The 18,450-nt window shown below is 37.9% G+C and overlaps 1 protein-coding gene across 1 annotated transcript in view; it reads right to left on the bottom strand.

Moving 5' to 3' along the window:
- The window catches only part of PRKCE (protein kinase C epsilon), a 286,716-nt gene that overhangs the window by 116,991 nt on the left and 151,275 nt on the right, over positions 1 to 18,450 (bottom strand). The window lies entirely within an intron of this gene.

The following is an 18,450-nucleotide window of genomic DNA, read 5'->3' as shown; positions in this document are numbered from 1 at the left end:
AGGCACAAATTTTGTTTGAGGGCTTCTGTTACTTTTATTTTTTTTTTTTAAAAGAACCCAAACCAAAAAACCAATAGCACTATAAAGCTATGCAATGATTATTTACACGACTCAAAGTTTTTCTACATACTTAATTATTATTATGAGCACATTCATAAGCTCACTCAAAGCTAAAGGGACAACACTAACTCCCCACATTTTTTCAGACAAATACTTCCACATTACATACACTTAATAAAGGAGGACTTAATGTCTAGAAGTACTTAAGAGTCTTGCAGACATTGATGGTCCAATTGCAATTTTAGCATACATAGAAGTCCAATTTAGTTTTCAGAAATGTCCCAGCCTTGGTGGCTGGCAATAATTTGGACCAAGTGTTCAAAACCAGGAGTGAGGTCCCTGAAGAGACTGGGTGAACCCCCAGTGCTGCCCCAGCTGCAGCCCATCCACTTGGCTACAGCAGAGGTTGAGGTGAGGAGCGATTACTTTCCAAACCTGCTCAAACAAAATTTTCCTGTAAATGACTCAGAGACTTTTCTTAAGAAGGTCTTCAAGATAAGCCCTCAAGTTTCTGCCCTTGATCTCTACAATGCTCACAGAATTAGTGACAATTTACACAAGCTTAAAGTATTAACAACATGGAATTACACACGGACATCTTCAGTGACCATACAGCATGGTTTAATAAATCTTATATTTAACAAACAGAATTCTGTTTTATAGGAACTGGACCACCGGTAGGGGATGGATATAAATATGCAGTCTGCTTTTTAGATCCCTGTGAGCTCACAGGCATGATGGGGTACTGACCTCATTTTGGAGGGTGGATATAGCAATTTCTATACTTAAACAGCTGTCAGAGCCACAAAGCAAACAAATCAGAAATTAATCCCTCATACTTCCTCTCAATTTCTTTATTGGTAACATTAATGATTTAAAGAAAAATTATATTCCTAAAACAATGCAACAACTTGTAACTACAATGTTGATAGTACAATTTATTTGTAATTTATAAAGGAAGTTATATCAGTAGAAATACCGCACAGAAAGTATCGCTATGTGGCAGGTTTTCTGAAATATGAATTCAGAAAACCTGCCACATAGCGATACCGCATAGGTATCGCTATGTGGCAGGTTTTCTGAAATATGAATTCCACATCTCAAGGTTTTTAAAATAAAGTTTCAACTTCCACACTTTTTTCCACAACATAGATATTAGTGCTTTTTCAGTTGTAAAGGAGACGTCACAGGCAACAGGACCAAAAACCAATGCCAACTAATGTTATTTCAGTCTTTCAGTCTTATTTTTCAGGAGGAACAAACAGCCTCATTCTAAACACAATGCTCTTATGTCAACAAATCTGCAATTGAAATTAAAGAACTGGAAATGCATTCTACATATGGCAAATCCTAAAGCTATCATTCATGAGAAAAGGCTCACTCCGTGAAATTTAATGTGTCTATTCATGTCCTAACTAGTAAAGTAATAATTTACAAAACGTAGAACCATTTTTGTGCCATAACTTGACTTGATAAACTTGTAGGCAGAAAATTAAATTAGTTTGTGTCAGTAAGAGTCAGATCATATTGTCACAGTGTTAGTAATGAGCAGTATTAGCAGCCTGGTATTAGCATTGTTAATGTTAAGCACCTGACAGACTAACAAAATGAAATATCTCATATTAAGTCAGCTACTTGCTAGAAGTAAAAAAGCAGAAAAAATCTTCTAAATGAAGTAACTATATACATGGTATAACATATTTGATTACTATTATAAATTTATTGTAACTGATCAGATTATTGTATTGATCAGAAGAGCTATCCTTGGGACTTGACCTCTCTACTGTCACTGCTGCAAGCCTACAAACACGTCCTGCAATTTGACTGCACCTCTCCTCGGAGCACGCCCAGCCCCTGTGGTGGCAGCGGTGGTGGTCGCTGCTCTGGTGACACACCCTCACACTGTCCTCAATGAAAGGAGGGTGAGACAAACCATCCCAGGCAGGGCTGCGGTGGGAGGTCAGCTTCCACAGCCCTACACAGCCATGCTTATTTTAACAGAGCTCCAGGCTATGGAAGGATCTGCAGGGTCAAATGACCTCTCTGCAGGGTCAACACCTGAGCTTTTGTCAGCTTCCTGGAAAGGAAGCAGTGTTGTGATGTGAAGAAGGAAAACAAGCATTGTAAAAACTTCAGGACAAAGCTCTTTTCCCAGAGGTAACTATTAAACCAGTCAGATCCCAAATGATGCTATTTTAAGCAAGTGTTTGTGGTAGATTAGAGAAGTTCAGCAGTCTCTTCCTAATATTTGCAAAAGCTACATACATTATGATGAAACAGAACCTTGTGTCTGGATTCTAGTCTTTCAGAAGTTGTTTCTTAAATATTTGTTCAACTCTAGCTTTGTTGCTTTCCCACAGAATAACAGGAGCTCAAGTGGTAGGCACCAAGGAGATTCCTGAGCCCAGTCTCTTGCAGTAGTGAAGTGTCCCATGTACTTCAGGCATCCTCAGCTCTCATTTTTTTGATGGTTCTCAAAAACCTCCAGTGAGGGAAATTCTACAACACACTTGTGTATCTTGTTTCACTACTTTGGCAGGCAGGCTGTTTTTCTAATATTCAACCTCAATCCTTTTGCAATAAGTTATGCTGGATGTGTGATGGCACCCTGAAAAAGTACAGAAACTACTGAAGTATCTGTAGCAAGGCAGCCATTATCTTGTGGATACCATGCAAAGGCCAGAGACACAGCAAGACCTCACAGAAAAGAGGACTGTCAAAATTTTGTATGGTTCTCAGGCCACAGCAAGACAGAAACTGCTTTGCACTACACAGGACCCTGTGGATATCCCAGTCACATGCTAGCTACAGAAAAGTCATGGTATCTGAAGGCAAAAAAGGGAATGAAAATCACTTACTGCCTCAAACCACTAAATCTCAGAGCTGTCCTGCTGATTCCATTTCCAGATCCCCATCCTGATAGCAACAATTTGTTTCTATCCAAGCTTTGAAATACATGTGGCAAAGCACCCTTGTACTTAAAATTTCTATAGTAAAATTCCATATAACCACATTGAGGATCTATGGGGCATAACCTACACAGGTCAGAGAAGATGGCTTTCAAAACACGATTTTATAAAGGTTGTACCCTCAGCAAGCTTAAGCCTGCTGATTACACAGACTACATTACGCAGATTCAAAGTACTTCACAGTGGCAGTCAAATCTTACCTACAATTAGAGAAGTGGTTTTTATTTATTTTTTTTTTTTTCTCAATAAAGTACTAACTCTTTGCTTGTAACCTTCACAGGGCAGGGGGAGCCCACTGCAGAACTGACTGTGATTCAGAGAACCTCCCACAGTGCCTATGTAATAACTGACACAGCCAGAGAAGATTGCATAGCAGCTTCCTTTCCCCACCCAGGAAGAATCCATTTGACTGATTTTGGTATAAAGTAAAAAGCACAGAATCCTCATTACTTTGCTCAAAAAATGCTCATGAAAGATAGAGGAAGCTTCAAGGGCAGGGAGAATGGCAGTGATATATTTTATTAATGCAGACTTTTTTTTTCTTATACTTTCAGGGAATGATAATGTTATTCTTCAACTAATTAAAATAAAGACATTAGAATTTGAAAATTACTTTTCCCTTCCAACAATACTAAAGTGGTAAGACAAGTAAGTGTGTAGCTGTACCCTTCATGTAGATAAACCCACTGATGGGTTTAGTTATATATCTAATAAACAAAAGAGGATTTGACCCCAAGCAGTATGACATATTAAAACAAAGCAATCAAACCTTTGGATTTGATTTTTCACAACTCTACTGATGAACTGAACAAAAAAAAAAGTGAAAGATATTAGTGTTATGCCTCAAAAGGAGGCATAACTGTTCTCCAATGTAGCTATCACAAAAAATAACATCTGACCAATTTTTCCATTTTTGGCCCAATATACTACCCATAACACACTTAAACAAGTGTTCCAACACATCACTACTCTTTCTAGTTTCTCTATTAGTAAGGACTATGTTATGACAGTCTTGTCATCCTCTACCAACAGCCTCATCTTGCCCATTTCCTAAGTGGGCAGTTCTTGCAATCAATTGCAAGAGACAAAATTCAGCAGTAAAAGAACTCCTTCCCTCCTTCCACTGTCTTCAAACGTGGGAGGAATTTTCCTTATTCTAAACCTTTGGATTTGATTTTTCACAACTCTACTGATGAACTGAACAAAAAAAAAAGTGAAAGATATTAGTGTTATGCCTCAAAAGGAGGCATAACTGTTCTCCAATGTAGCTATCACAAAAAATAACATCTGACCAATTTTTCCATTTTTGGCCCAATATACTACCCATAACACACTTAAACAAGTGTTCCAACACATCACTACTCTTTCTAGTTTCTCTATTAGTAAGGACTATGTTATGACAGTCTTGTCATCCTCTACCAACAGCCTCATCTTGCCCATTTCCTAAGTGGGCAGTTCTTGCAATCAATTGCAAGAGACAAAATTCAGCAGTAAAAGAACTCCTTCCCTCCTTCCACTGTCTTCAAACGTGGGAGGAATTTTCCTTATTCTAATATCCCCCCCAAGCACACAACAAAAGCTTAATTAAGAACATCTCTGACTCACAAGCACGGCTATTAAGGCAACTCTCACATCTATGTCCTTCAACATTACATACATTACTACAAATTTCCACTCAGAAAACAGTAATCTTATGTAAATCCTGAAGTACTCAATATGATTTATTATCAGCATACTACTTTCACATCGCGGTCCAACAAAGCATTTCTGGATATGGCCATAAAAAAGAGCACATTCACTCTGCCATGGGTTGCAATGGAAATTTTCCAATATTTAAAGCACTATTTACCTGCCCTGCACGATGTTAATCCTATATATCTAATGCATGGTAAAAATGGACACATGAGCTAAACAGGATGTTCTTTCTCCTTGCCAGGCTTATGGACACAGCATCATGAGGGAATTGCAGATAAGTCTATGTGTTGCCAGTAGAACCTGAATGTATTATATATGTTTTGATTGGGGAGGTGATTGATACATGACAGGAACAAGGAGATGACCCCTTGTTCCTGTCATGATATCCCTTCATAAGGTATTATTGGCAGAAGAAGCATTTCTCAGTGACAAGATTGAACTAGAGAAGCTTTGATGTCTTTCTCATTTGCTTTGGGTTACAATATACAGACTAATTTATTGTTCAAACCCTATACAACAATAAAAACATAGAGCAATGAGGGGAGATCAGAGTGAGGTCCTAGCATGCAGTTCCTACCAGGTCCATCGTGTCCTCTGATTTGTAATATCAGATTGCTACCTATAAATATAATGCTGATTTTTTGCAGGTCTTTGTGCAAAAGAGCAGTAAAGGGATCTCTCTCACGGTTCTTAGGATTCCCAGCAAAATCTTGCGGCATTTGAAGTTTTGTACAGTGTGCGTGCTGAAATACACATCACATCTTGTTAAATTAAGCAACTCATAACCAGCCCTCAGGTTATGGAGGAGCACTAGAAAAATGTGACACAAATGCACACCATACCCCAAATATATTATGGAAAACTGTTCTTGTCTCTCTACACTGGGTACGTGAATACAAATCAGTATGGGGTTCACCTGGCAAGGTTTTGGTGGTGGTAAGCTTCAGGGGCAGCTTCAGTGAGAACCTGCTAGAATCTTCCCCAATACTCACAAATGCCAGCTGGGTGCATGACGGACCCATGCTAGCTGAGGCTCAGCCCATCAGCAGCAGGGGTAGCACCTCTGGCTTCAAGCATTTAAGAAGCAGAGAAAAATCCCCACTGTGCAATAGCAGGCAGAGAAAGAATCAAGAATATGTGGGAGAAACCACACTGCAGACAGCAAGTTCAGTGAAGAAGGATGGGAAGGCGGTGCCACAGCAAAAACTCCCCTGCAGCCCACAGTGAAGACCATGGTGAGAGAGCCTATTTCCCTGTAGCCCATGGAGGCTCACAGTGGAGCTCAGATCCACCTGCAGCCTATGGACAATCCCACACTGGAGTAGGTGGATGCCTAAAGGAGGCTGTGAGCCCACAAGAAGCCTGTGCATGAGCAGGACCCCAGTAGGATGTGGAGACCCATGGCAAGGGAAGTGCATGCTGAAGCAGGTTTGCTGGCAGGACTTGTGGAAGGGACACATGCTGAAGCAGTTTGTGAAGGGTTCATGTTGGGCAAGTTCCTCACGGTCTGTCTCCCATTAGAGTGGCCCCATACTGGAGCAGTGGAAGAGTGTGAGGAGCCTTCCCCTGAGAAGGAAAGTGTGCAAGAGAAAATGTGTGATGAACTGATGCAACCCCCATTCCCTGTCTTGCTGTGCTGCTGGAGGAGAGGATATAGAGGATTTGGGTTTTAAGTTGAGCCTGGCAAAACAGGAGGATTGAAGGGAAGGTGTTTCAAGATCTGGTTTTATTTCTCATTATGCTTCTCTGATTTGATTTGCAATAAATTTAATTAATTTCCCCAAGTTAAGCATGTTTTGTCCTGAAAACACTCTCCCCACAGTCATTGTCTCCCTGTCCTTATCTCAATCCATGAGCATTTGGTAGTACTCTTCTCTTCTGTCCTGTCACAGTGGGGAGTGGCAGAGAGACTTTGTGGGCACCTGGCTGGGATCAACGTAATACAGCTGGGTTAACTTGGTGTCTTACTGTACAAGACACACAGATGGGTAAAAGACAAGACTCTGAGTCTAAAAGTTCTAAAAGTGTACTTATTTCTAACTTTTACTTTATTTTTTTTATATTCCAAATGTCCTAGCTGCAAAGTTCATATAGCCCTTATTCACCAACCTTTGGTAAAACAGATGCATTGGTGTCTTTCTCATTTTCAGTGATTTGGTGAGCATGTGGCTCAAACTTTCACATGAAATGCAAAGTGCTTCTGGCGTATGAAAATATACTTAACTGGCCACCTAATTTCTAACTGAGTCAGAATTTCAGAAAAATGTTGAAGCCTTATCTGCTTGAAGGAATCTGAGCTGTTTTAGCTGACCTATGGCAAATTAAGTCTTTAATAAAAAGTACATTCACAGAGGAAAAGAATTGGCAAAGAGCCTTCAAAGAGGCAACAGATGTGTTGATTGAGATGCATTTTGTTTTTCATAGTTCTCTAAAATTGATATAAAATTCAGGAATGCTTAAAAACTTACTGATGGAAGCAGCTGGCAAGTGTGAAGAGTGGGATGTTGGATGATGAGGTGACTTAGCATGGCAATTGAGAGAAAAAAAAAAAGAGACCAAAATGGAATCTGACAGAGCTTTAAACCTCTCACTTTGGAGAAAGAAAACTCAGAGAAAATGGGATGTGAAAGAAAAAAGAGAGAGAAATAAAAGGGAACATAGGGCTGGTGAAAGGGAGCACATCAGAGAATGCTCTTTTTCCTTCCTGTAGGATGAACTGTGAGCAACAAGCTCTCATCTGTCAATGGCCTGAACTCCAAGGGCAATCTGAGTTCAGAATTATTGTTAATCAATTAATTTCCTTTCTACTCATTTGCTGTACAGAGTAGTTAACTCTCCTTATTACAAAAAGCTCATACATAAGAAGCAGCAGATATACATGCACAGAGTTAGCTACAGAAAAGCACTCAAGAGCCACACCTTTTCCACAGGGATCTAAATACCTGTCTTACAGTGCTCCAACAGATTGGATATTATCATGGTGAAAGAAAATATGTTCGACTGCTAAGGTTTTCCCAAAGATATTGCCAATCAAATTCACTGAAACAACTAACTTTAAAAACTCTTCTGCATGTCTACGCAGAAGAACAAGTACAGAAAGTCAGCTTTTCTCGTTCTTCTCCTTCCACAAGTCACCTTTTTCTGCTTCCCAAAACAGAAAGCAGTTCACTACTAACAAATGTCCCCAGCACTCAATGAATGTTGACTTTCAAAATATATGTGAAGACTTCATATAAGAATTAATGTGTGCAGGAAAAAACCTGCTTCTAACATTTCTTAAAACTCCAACATTTCTTAAAACTCTAAGTCTTTCAAGAAAAATACTTGTTAAACTCTGGACTGTATATCTATATCCGAGAGAGAAAAGAGAACTAAAGAAAAAAAAAAAGCTCTGAATTATTTTCTTTTCTTCTTTTCTTTTCTTCTTCAGAACAAAGATCAAGTAAAATACTTCTTCAAGTAAAATACTTCCAAACAACTTTCTCCCTACTCCATAAAGTAAATCAGGCAGTTGAAAATAGAGACAGAACAACTCTTGGAATGAATGTAGATTTAATTTTTCTCTTATTATTCCAGTGCTGTATCTGTTTTCCATTTAGCACTGACCCTGTCTTCACATCAGCGGTACTACCTGTAGATATTCTAAGGCATCAGGTAAGTTCTCTTAACACTGACAGCACAAAACTCATCTGGAAACCTGTGCACAGCATGAGGAGGATTGGTTCCAACCAAAATCTGTGGAGAGCCAAGAGAATGACAAGGAGACTGCCTGCAGCACAAAGGACAACTATTTGTACAACTTAATGCTTTAAATGCATAGCCACATGGGGATAAGATCTATCTTTGGTTACAGATCTACACTTATGCCAGAGAACAGAGACACATAAAATCCAGGAGAATTTGGCTGAGTTTACTTACAGTAGAGATAAAAAAAGAAACCTTAATTGTCTGTGTCCAAACTGGAAAGATACAAAATGTTCTAACAATTGTAAAAAAAAAATAACCTCTAAAACTTCATTCCATTTATTGTTTTGTTTATTAACAAGTCAAGAGATGGCAGACACTTTAAAAAACCCTCTCCTTAAAAATTCAGGTCATAGCCCATTATCCCAAAACCTTTCTGTCCTCCTTGCTTTGCCAGCACCTCTGCTCCTATTCAAACACTACATAATTCATTTTAACATAGCCTTATCAGGTTGCAGAATAAGAATGTGAAAGTCAGCTGGCTGTAAGCTGAAAAAATATATTCAGTGCCTTCTTATTGCTGCTGTCTCTGATTTAGCTGTTCCCATGGTAAACTTAAATAACCACCACAGGAAGCTGTATCATCTATCAATTCACAAGTTGCAAAGTGTGGTGGATGGAGATTTCATTTAACAGATCCCAGAACTGTCTGGTTGAAGGATGTCACAGTTGAAAGCTGTAGACTGAATTTCTTTATTTTTTTTTTTCTTTTTTAAAACAACCCTGTATAATCTCAAGAATAAGACATATGGCAGCATTTCCAAGTTGGTTTCAAAGAGATTTTGATTTCCCACTCACTTTCTCTCAGTGTGAATTACCTAAGAAGGTGTCAGAAGTTCCTCGAGAAAATCCTTTTAGCACTGGTTGTCTTTAGAAAAAGAACCGCTAGAGAGAAGCTCCTCTAAAAAATAAAACAAACCAAAAAAACAAAACCTCAAGCAATTTTGCCTGTTCTGTGGCTGGGGCTTCTAACTTGACTCTCCATGACACATCACAGCAGTCATGAACTAGTTTATTATAATCATTTTAATTCAGAAAAAAATGCGCTACCTTCTTGAGAAGGAGACAAAAACATCCTAAGAAAGAGATTATCCCACACACTAAAAAGAGATTTTTACCATCAGAAATCTCATAAATAAGAGCTAATGTACCCTATGAAACCTCTTCCTTTAGTAACTATCTATTGAAAATCAAAAATACATTCTTATGTGTTGAAAAGATTTCTCTAAATGGTTCTTTAATTAAAAAAATACCTTTATCATTAGCCTACAGTAGCCAAATAAAAATATGAATGCATTTTAAGAAATACAAATGAAGGTGGAAAAACCCCCTAATTTAAACTAAATAAAACCACATTTATAATCTGGCCTTTTCTTTATTCCACTTCTGGAAAACTATAACAATAAGACTTTAAAAAAGAGAAAAAGCATTTAAAGATGTTTTTTAACAAGTAGAAAAGAAATGCAAGGAAATGGAAACGCAGTATTTCAAGATCTGAGCACTCCAAAAATCTCTTTAAAAAAAGTCTTCACTATGAATCCTCAAGATTTTTAAAGCTCCCAATAATACCCCTTCCAACACATGAAACCAAACCTTACTCTGATGTATTTGGAACACCCCTGAATCTGAAAACTCGATATCACACAGTGAATCTAAACCAGTCAACTGCCAAATACCAATTTTGTCATTCTGTATTTTTGGAACCACTACAACAAACTTATGCTAGAAAGTACAGATTTATAGGATACAGTGAAACTGTCTGAACTCTGCTGCATAAAAAGTGTCTTAAATCCCATATCCAAACCCAGAGGTATTCAGCATAGCTGCCTTCATGTGGGAATTTGGACCAACATGTCCATATTGTGGAATCAGTTTGCTTCCCCTCCCACATGCAAGAACAGCATCTTAGTATACACAATGCCCCTTGTTGCAATGGTGGGGAAAAAGTCATAGAAATAGGCCAAGAAAATTAGATGTCACTAAGTGATTTTCAGTCAGCCCACACAGAACATTAGGTGGAAGAAAGCATTCCTCTGTGCAAGCATTAGCACTATTATTAGCAGCATCTAGACTTATTTAAAATTATTATTCCTGTATCTTTTCCAGCAAGCAACACAGATTACACTTGTCCCTTAGATGGAAAGACAGACACAAAATCATTAATATGATCCTCCCTCTGCATTGCATTTATCTTTACCAGAAGGAAGAAAAACAGGATAGAAAGTTTTCCTGGAAACCAAGGGCAAAAATAAATCTTAGTTTAAGAGAAGCCAATTGAAACATTATGATTATTGTGCCAGAGCTGTGGTTTTGATGAAAATGAATGGTAAATTATTTAGAAATAAGTAGAAAGCTGCATCACAAATCAAAAGTAGTAAGAACCCAGTTTGAGTACGGAGAGATCAGCAAATCACTGCTGCCTGCCATCAGCAATGCAGGGGTTGTGTGGCTACCATTGCACCAGAGGCTTGTTTCAAACCACCATCAAAATAAACTGACCTGGGCATTTACAAGATTTTTTTAAACTAATAGGACAATCACTAGATGCCAGGAGCAGTTGCCTTCTGACCAGTGAAGACCCCTAGTTTTATCTGTGCCACATTTTCCTTTCATTCTCGCAAATGTGCAGCTTCCTGCTGACACTACAGATCATCTGTGTGCCACAAGAGGGTGAACTCTTATTAACAGCCACTGGAATACTCCTGGTAAGTTATCCTTTTTAACATGCTGTTGTATCTAACACAGGAACTCTTTCATCCCACCACTCATTTTTTTAAGGGGCACTACCTCTGAAACAGCTGTTTCCCCCTCGGACACAAACTACACACATGCTGAAATGCAATGCTCTTGGTCAGGGACCAACTCCGATAAGCTGCCACGAGTTTTCAGTTACGTTGCTGTAAGCTCACGCAAAAGTAATCTGTCTCTGCACATATAAAATAAGGAAAGAAATGGTTCTCAGAAGAACACTTGTTTGGAACAGGTTTTTAAGGCGCTTTATAGCTTATACATAACAAAATTAAAGCAAAAATCTCTGAGCAAGCATGAGACTTCTTTAAGAAATTAAAATAGAAATTTTCCTTCTATTTCAAATGAGTAGCAGATTATACTAGACTACAGCAAAAATTACCAATTTGTTAATTTAAAAAAAATCTTTTTATTTACATGCAATTGTGTTATTCTTTCATATAAGTCTAACTCCTCAGAAATAAAATTTCTTGTACAATCAATTTTTTCTTCTCCCACTGTCAAACACCAAGTCTCCCTTTCCCTCCATCTCTGGGTATTGGAAGAACAAAACTATTTCTAAAACCCCACTTATAAAAGCTGTGATTTTACTTCCACTGAGTTGGCCATGATGGCCCACTTCTCTTCCCCCTTTCCTTATCTGGGGCTAAGAAAACAGTCTATATCAAAACTGACAAGATTTTCAGATACAATTTACAATGCAATAGGTAGGCAGGAAGGCAGATAAATCGGACAATGTCTTAAATTTAGTGATTATGGTTTACTGTGAAAGGAAATATTTTTCATGAGAGGAGCTCAGGATTTTCTGGTTTATTTTTGGTTATCACATCTTTCTAGCAGATCATGATTCATTCACTAGTCTTCAAGGAAGACCAGTGCACATGAGTATTTTTAAGCACAGTGCCGGCATAGTTTAAAACTCGTTTTCAGCACTGAGATTAGATCTCAAATGAAGGTTCAGCACTTCTGCCCATGTATTACATACAAGGGGCTGAGGAGCCCTGCAGCTCGGGCTGGACTCCAGTCCTGCAGGAACCCAGCTGCAAAGCAGCACATGCTGTGGGGATCTCCCCAGACCAGAGCTAATGGTCCTAAACAGAGCCTTCAGCACAGGGGTGTGGGTGTTTAATGCAGTGAAGTACAGTACTAGAAAATATTTAAAAAATATTTTTACTTAAATACATATTACGTGGCATGTTTTTATAGGCACTTATAGATAGATACACAGTCAAATCTAATGTCAGAAGAGATGTAAACAGTTCTGCTATGCCCTGTGCCCTCCTCTCCCTGTGAAATTTATAATGACATATGATTTGGGAAATTTGGAAGATTGCAGAAGAAAGCATATTTACCAGCACAGGGACTGACTCTCATAAACTTTACTAATGCAAATTCTCTTCTGCAAGTGTGATGCAGAATTTCATTGCCACCTTTAAAATGGTCTGTAAACACAGGTGTAACTATTGGGCCTCTTGAATAAACCATAAACAAATCTCCTAAGAGGTAGCATCATGTAGAAGTGTCTTGTTTTCCCTCTTGCAGAAAACATTCCTCTTAGTGCTTGAGGTTTTTCAAGACTATTCAGTTTAGTGACAGTCCATGAATCAGTGCTCTGCTTCCAATTGTTGCTGAATTACTAAGAATTGGAAGTAACATTTAGAAATTTTAAGAAAAGAACTTCTGAGAAAGGCAATTCCCAGGAAACAAGCCTGTCCAAATACTAAAGAAACAGGTTAATGTTTAAAAGCATAAAATATCATAATAATTAAAGTCAATTATTAAAGGAGCTAAAAAAATTCTGAGCATTCTGAAAATAAGAAGATTCATAATCAAGACAACCAAAACTTCGAACACAGCAATTCAAACATCCCATTATTCCAGTCTCCAAGCTGAACCAACCCTTCAGTCCTAAGTCTAAAACCCATAAATATTCCATAAACTTTAAAATCCTTGAAGACTTTAAGATATGATCCAACATATAATTAGAAATTTTAGGAGCTCACTTTGCCTTGTGACAGTAATCTGGAACGATGATGTGTTTTATCATAACCATAAGCTGCACAGTGTGTTATTTTTTAACTCATGTTACTTGTTCTAAGTAGCTCCAAAACTACTCTCAGTCACTCACATAAATTCATGTATGCTCAGCATGGAAATCTAACAGGAATGTTTTTTCAGAAAAACATTCAAGGTCACTTTCAATTATATAAGTGTCAATTGCCATATTTGAAAAAATTATTTGATGGATACAAGATGTCAATCATTTGGGTTTTTTCCAGCCAGTCGTAAATAACCTGCCAAACTGCCTCCAAGGAATGCTATAATTTACATGGAGAGACCACCTGAGAAACAATTAGAGAAGAACAACATGTAAAATATTAAAAAAAAATAAACTAATGAAAGAAGCTTACTTTAGGATGTTGTGACACAGACACATGACACTACAAGCTGTTATTAGTTTCACTGTTGTCCTTTCACCTTGTGTCATGGGTTCCCTTTGGAGAGTGAACTTCTCAAATAGGGACTCCAGAATGAAAAAACACATTACTGTGCTGAGAAAGCTCACACCCACAAAGCATTAATGAGCATATTATTTGTTTCAGGTGAATGCATTACCTTTGCCTTTCAGCAGAACTTACTTAAAGATTCTCTGAAGACTTGCTCCTGAACAGTTCTATGACCTAGTTTAAAGAAAATGTAAAAGGATTGTAATTTTGGCTCTGGAAATCAAGGATTTTTTGCATTTCCAAACTTTGCTGAATCGTTTTGGCTGTGGTGCCTGTCCTTATCTGCCCAAGAAATACTCAGCAGTATGGAATTTGCTTCCAGTGTATGCTGGAAGTGCTAGCACTTTGCAAAAACCATTATTTCTTTAGCAAAGCACCTTTCACTGTATTTTACACAACAGTCTTGAAACCTTTCAATATGTACACACGATGTCCATCTGCAGAGCAGAAACATAGTCAAATGCATCCAGGAAAGTCTTCAGAGGGTGTGTGGCTCTATCAAAACATGATCTAAAAACATCCTACAACAGAACTCTGTTGATTAATACATAAGACCCAGTGCTTCAAGCGTCAAGGAATGAGCAGAGAATCAACTGCTAAGACTGTTTCTCCAAGAAGGTTTTTCTGAAGGTTTCAAAATCTGCAAAATCAATCAAAAGAATCAGGTTTTATTATTGAACACATTCTAACTACATTAACAGTAGAAGGGACATGACTGAGCCTCAGAGGTAGCGCTCAGCAGAGTTAATAAAAAAAGAGCTAAGTGATTTAATTACACCTTTCAAATCTGCCTGCTCACATAGACCCCATACTTCAACGTTCAAACTCAGTTTCATCCCTCCTACTAAAAATATCTTTTATTACAGGGGAGTAAAAGTAAAAAGCTTATTCAGAACAAAAATTATAATTTCAGACAATGCATGGTGTGAAATGACATGTACCTTCCCATGTTAATGAGTATTTCAGTAGCAGCACGGCTTACGTAATAATCACGGGGTTTATGGCAGCTGGTTATTTTGACAAGAAATCTGAAGGAGCTGTGTGAAAATAGCATGGAAAGAAGGAAAGAAAAGCAATAGGTCTGACTAGTAGATACCCTTGTAAAAAACATGCCAAGTCTGCTCTTTGCAGCTTAGTTTTCATATTGAAGGTCCAATTTTGAATCCTATGAATAGATAAAAAAGGAATTTACAGCAAAAAATCTTAAGGAACCCATCTGCAAACATGTTTCTACAAATCTCTCCACTGAAGTGGAAATTGTTAAATAGACAGTGGGCATACTGTATTTTAAAGCAAAGTCTTTTTAATATAACGCAGCAAATGGGGAAAACAGAACAAGGTTTAACCAGTACAATTCAACTGCAGTTTTGGACACTTTAATTTCAGTTCTGACAATAAAATGTAGGGCCTAATAGTGTTCTCAAACATCAAAGTAAGATCTTTATTACTTTTTTTAAACAGGGGAAAAGGCTAAGGCAAAAATATGCAATTTACAGTAAATCCCAGCAGATGAAACATCGTACTGAATGAAATGTTGGGTTTTTTTTTTTTTTTTTTCCTAAACATGTAATTTGAAGTTTAATCTTTACAAATGCTTACGTTAAAGTCTGACCCGCAAAACCAAAACAATCATGACAGTTCCCGGTTTGTTTTGAAGGAAGGCACAGCAGCGCACCTCGGTTCAAATGGTCTTTGATTGCGAGCAGCACAACCACACGGTGGCAGGAGCAGCAGCACCTTGGGAGCTGCTTTGCTCTGGGAGCCCGTGCAACCCGGCGGGTTTGCACAATCCATTATTTGCCCCTCATAACGGCGATGAAAAACGGATCGGCTCAGGGTAACTCAGCCCTCAGGGCTGATAAAGGTACGTGTCTTCCCAGAGCATTCTAGCTGCTGCAAATTGAATTGCTGCTTTATAGATTGAAAGCTTGTACAGCTGGAAACTTCAATTTAAAATAAGATCAGATTGTTTTATATCTAATTGTTAATAAAGTTTCAGGGAAAAAACCCTCCAAACAATCTTTTTTTTTTGATGCCAGATTCAGCTTGAAAATTTGGAAAGATCTGATTTGAAAACACATTAAATATAATAGCATTTATTGAAAATTTTATATACCCATCCATAATTTTAAGACTTTTTTTTAACACTATTAAAACAGATCACTAATTATTTTACTAGATCAGTAAATAGGCATCAACTACCAGTCTGTTTTACTTCTCTCTCCTCTGTTTCACACCATAGTAAGACCACGGCAGAACTGGATGTATTTCACTATGCACAAGTCAGGCAGGCTTGTGCTCCTCAGTGTCACCAGCCTGGGCAGAGTGGGGGCTGGAGAGACAGAGACATTCCCTGCCCTGCCCCAGCCCAGCTCAGCATCACAGCCCTGACACAAACACCTGCACAGCGAGGGAACGACTCCCTCTCCTTGACTTGTGCACAATCCTGCCACAACAACGACAAACAATTAACCTGCTAACCCAAAAGGATGATTCCTGAACGAGCCTGAAAGCTTTAGCAGCTTACTTCACTCAAGTGAAACCAGGCAGAAAATCTATTGAAGCAAAGCTCCAGGGAATACCTCCCGCAAAATTTCTAAAATACATATACATGAATCTCATCAATTAAAAAAAAGAGTGTTTGGCAACTAAAACCAAGAATCCAACTAAATGGATCTCGCAGTCTTTTTATACAGCTCTCTAAATGCAGCTCCTAATGTTTGCAACTTTAAATAATTGCACATAATGCTTTTGCCTCTCAACAGAGATTTTTCTGCTTCTCAGTGTTTCCTGACAAAAATCAAAATGCCCTCAGCTAGACTGCAGCAAAATAAAAGAATGACTGATGACAGATGCAGATCCCAGAATGCACTGTGTTGATGATTTGTTACATTCATAGATACTAGCTGTCTGTAGCAAAACGATAATCATCGGAAGATTCCGGGTGTGTGTACAAGAAGACAAAAAGACAGCATGAAGCTCCCCTCTTACAGGGAATGAAAATGTGTTTACACTGGCATTTAATCACAAATTAAGTGTGTCTTTGGGAAGCAAATATGATCATCCCTATCTGCCACGCTTTGCTCCACATCACCGAATGGTCACACGGAGCACAAACTTTTCCAGCAAAACTGAGGCAGACAAGAGCTTCTTTAAAGTAAAACCCTCAAAAGACACATGTAGTGCTGACACTGGATCCTCCAGCATTGAAGCTTTGCCTTACAAGTCCAACCCCATGGTGCTGGATGCCGTGCTAATGCAGATCCACCAGACTCTGGGACACTTTTGGAGATTCAAAAATACAAAACAGTAGTATTGTTGCTATCATAAATTGTTTTAATGCTTTCTCTTACATGAATATTTCATTGTTTCTATCGTGGTACGCCTCATTATTTTTAGTACATTAAAGTACAAGTCTACTTAAACCAGAGAAAAAAAACTTGTGCAAAACAATAATAAATACCTTTTAAATTAACACCCTTTAGTTATTTGAATACCCATGGCAGGTTACTGATTTCAGCAAATTTAGTGATAAAAGTAAGCATTAACCCATATGAAAAAATACTAAAAATAGTTTGGGAAATAATTTTCTTTTCTTCCCACAAATCAGAACTACTATAAAATACTCAGGAGCAAAAAGCTACAATGGGAATCTGTTATAAATATTTTTGGAGAGCGCATATGCATCATCAGTGCCTGAGTGACAAAATGTTCATATTGGCAAATGGTTCTTAAGCTAGGTTCGGAGACATGCAGTTTAGCAGAATGTTAATGTTATTCTTCCTGAGATTTTCTTGCATGAAAAAAAATTTGAAAAAAAGAAACATGCAACATCTAAAACATGAATTCAACATAACCAAAGCAAAAGGAAAACATTTCTATTAAACAGCTTTTCTGTTTTGCTCAGCAGACATAGCCATAGTATAATGCATTAATTTCCAGCTTCCTACTGTACTTCTGGTTGACTGGTGTCACTTATAAAATGAACAAAAGTTTAAATTTGTAGACGTTGAAGGTTTTTTTAATTGACTTTTTAAATTAAGAAATAAATTTTAATTGATTTTTAGCATTTTCAACAAAAATTTGGATTATATCTACCCTTAAGGAAAATGTCTCTCCTTACTAGAGTATACAAAGAAATGTAATACATCAGCTTCTCTTTAGCTTTAATACCCTCACCCATTGCTATTTGCTTATGCATTTACATTGCATCCAGGAATGAGGTGGCACTGCACCCCAACCACACACATGCATTAATAATTTAGCCTGGAAAAGACCTTGAAAGGTCATCTGGCTGGGAGCCCATTCAAAACAGGACTAACCTCCAAGTCAGTCAGAGCTCATAGCACTCATCAGTGTAGGCTCTCTCTGTTTCCCGTTTGCAGCCTTATGACATACATCTGAATAATTCACAAGGTCTCAGATTTCTCTAGCCACCATACTAGAATAAAACTATCCTTAATTTGTGACTTGTGAAATATTTTGCTAATGTTTATACACCTCTTTGAAACCTTTCAACTAATATAAAAGCAAAAAGTGCATGAACAGAGGAAAACTTTAATTTGAGAATGGTAATTGAAGAAGCATTTAGATAGTCAGATGTATCCTCTAACTGAAAATGTTAGGGAAAAAGAAAAGTTATCTTAGATCCAAATTCCATGAAATCACACAACTTGAGAGCCAACTGCTGCACAGCAGCAAGCCAAGCAATGTTAGTAACTGGTCAC

Source organism: Onychostruthus taczanowskii, unplaced genomic scaffold (genome assembly GCF_017590055.1).
Source record: "Onychostruthus taczanowskii isolate IOZ18803 unplaced genomic scaffold, ASM1759005v1 scaffold42, whole genome shotgun sequence".
In the NCBI taxonomy this organism is placed as follows: Eukaryota; Metazoa; Chordata; class Aves; order Passeriformes; family Passeridae; genus Onychostruthus; species Onychostruthus taczanowskii.
Note: the sequence above shows the minus strand (reverse complement) of the source record. Positions and strands in the feature narration are given on the sequence as shown.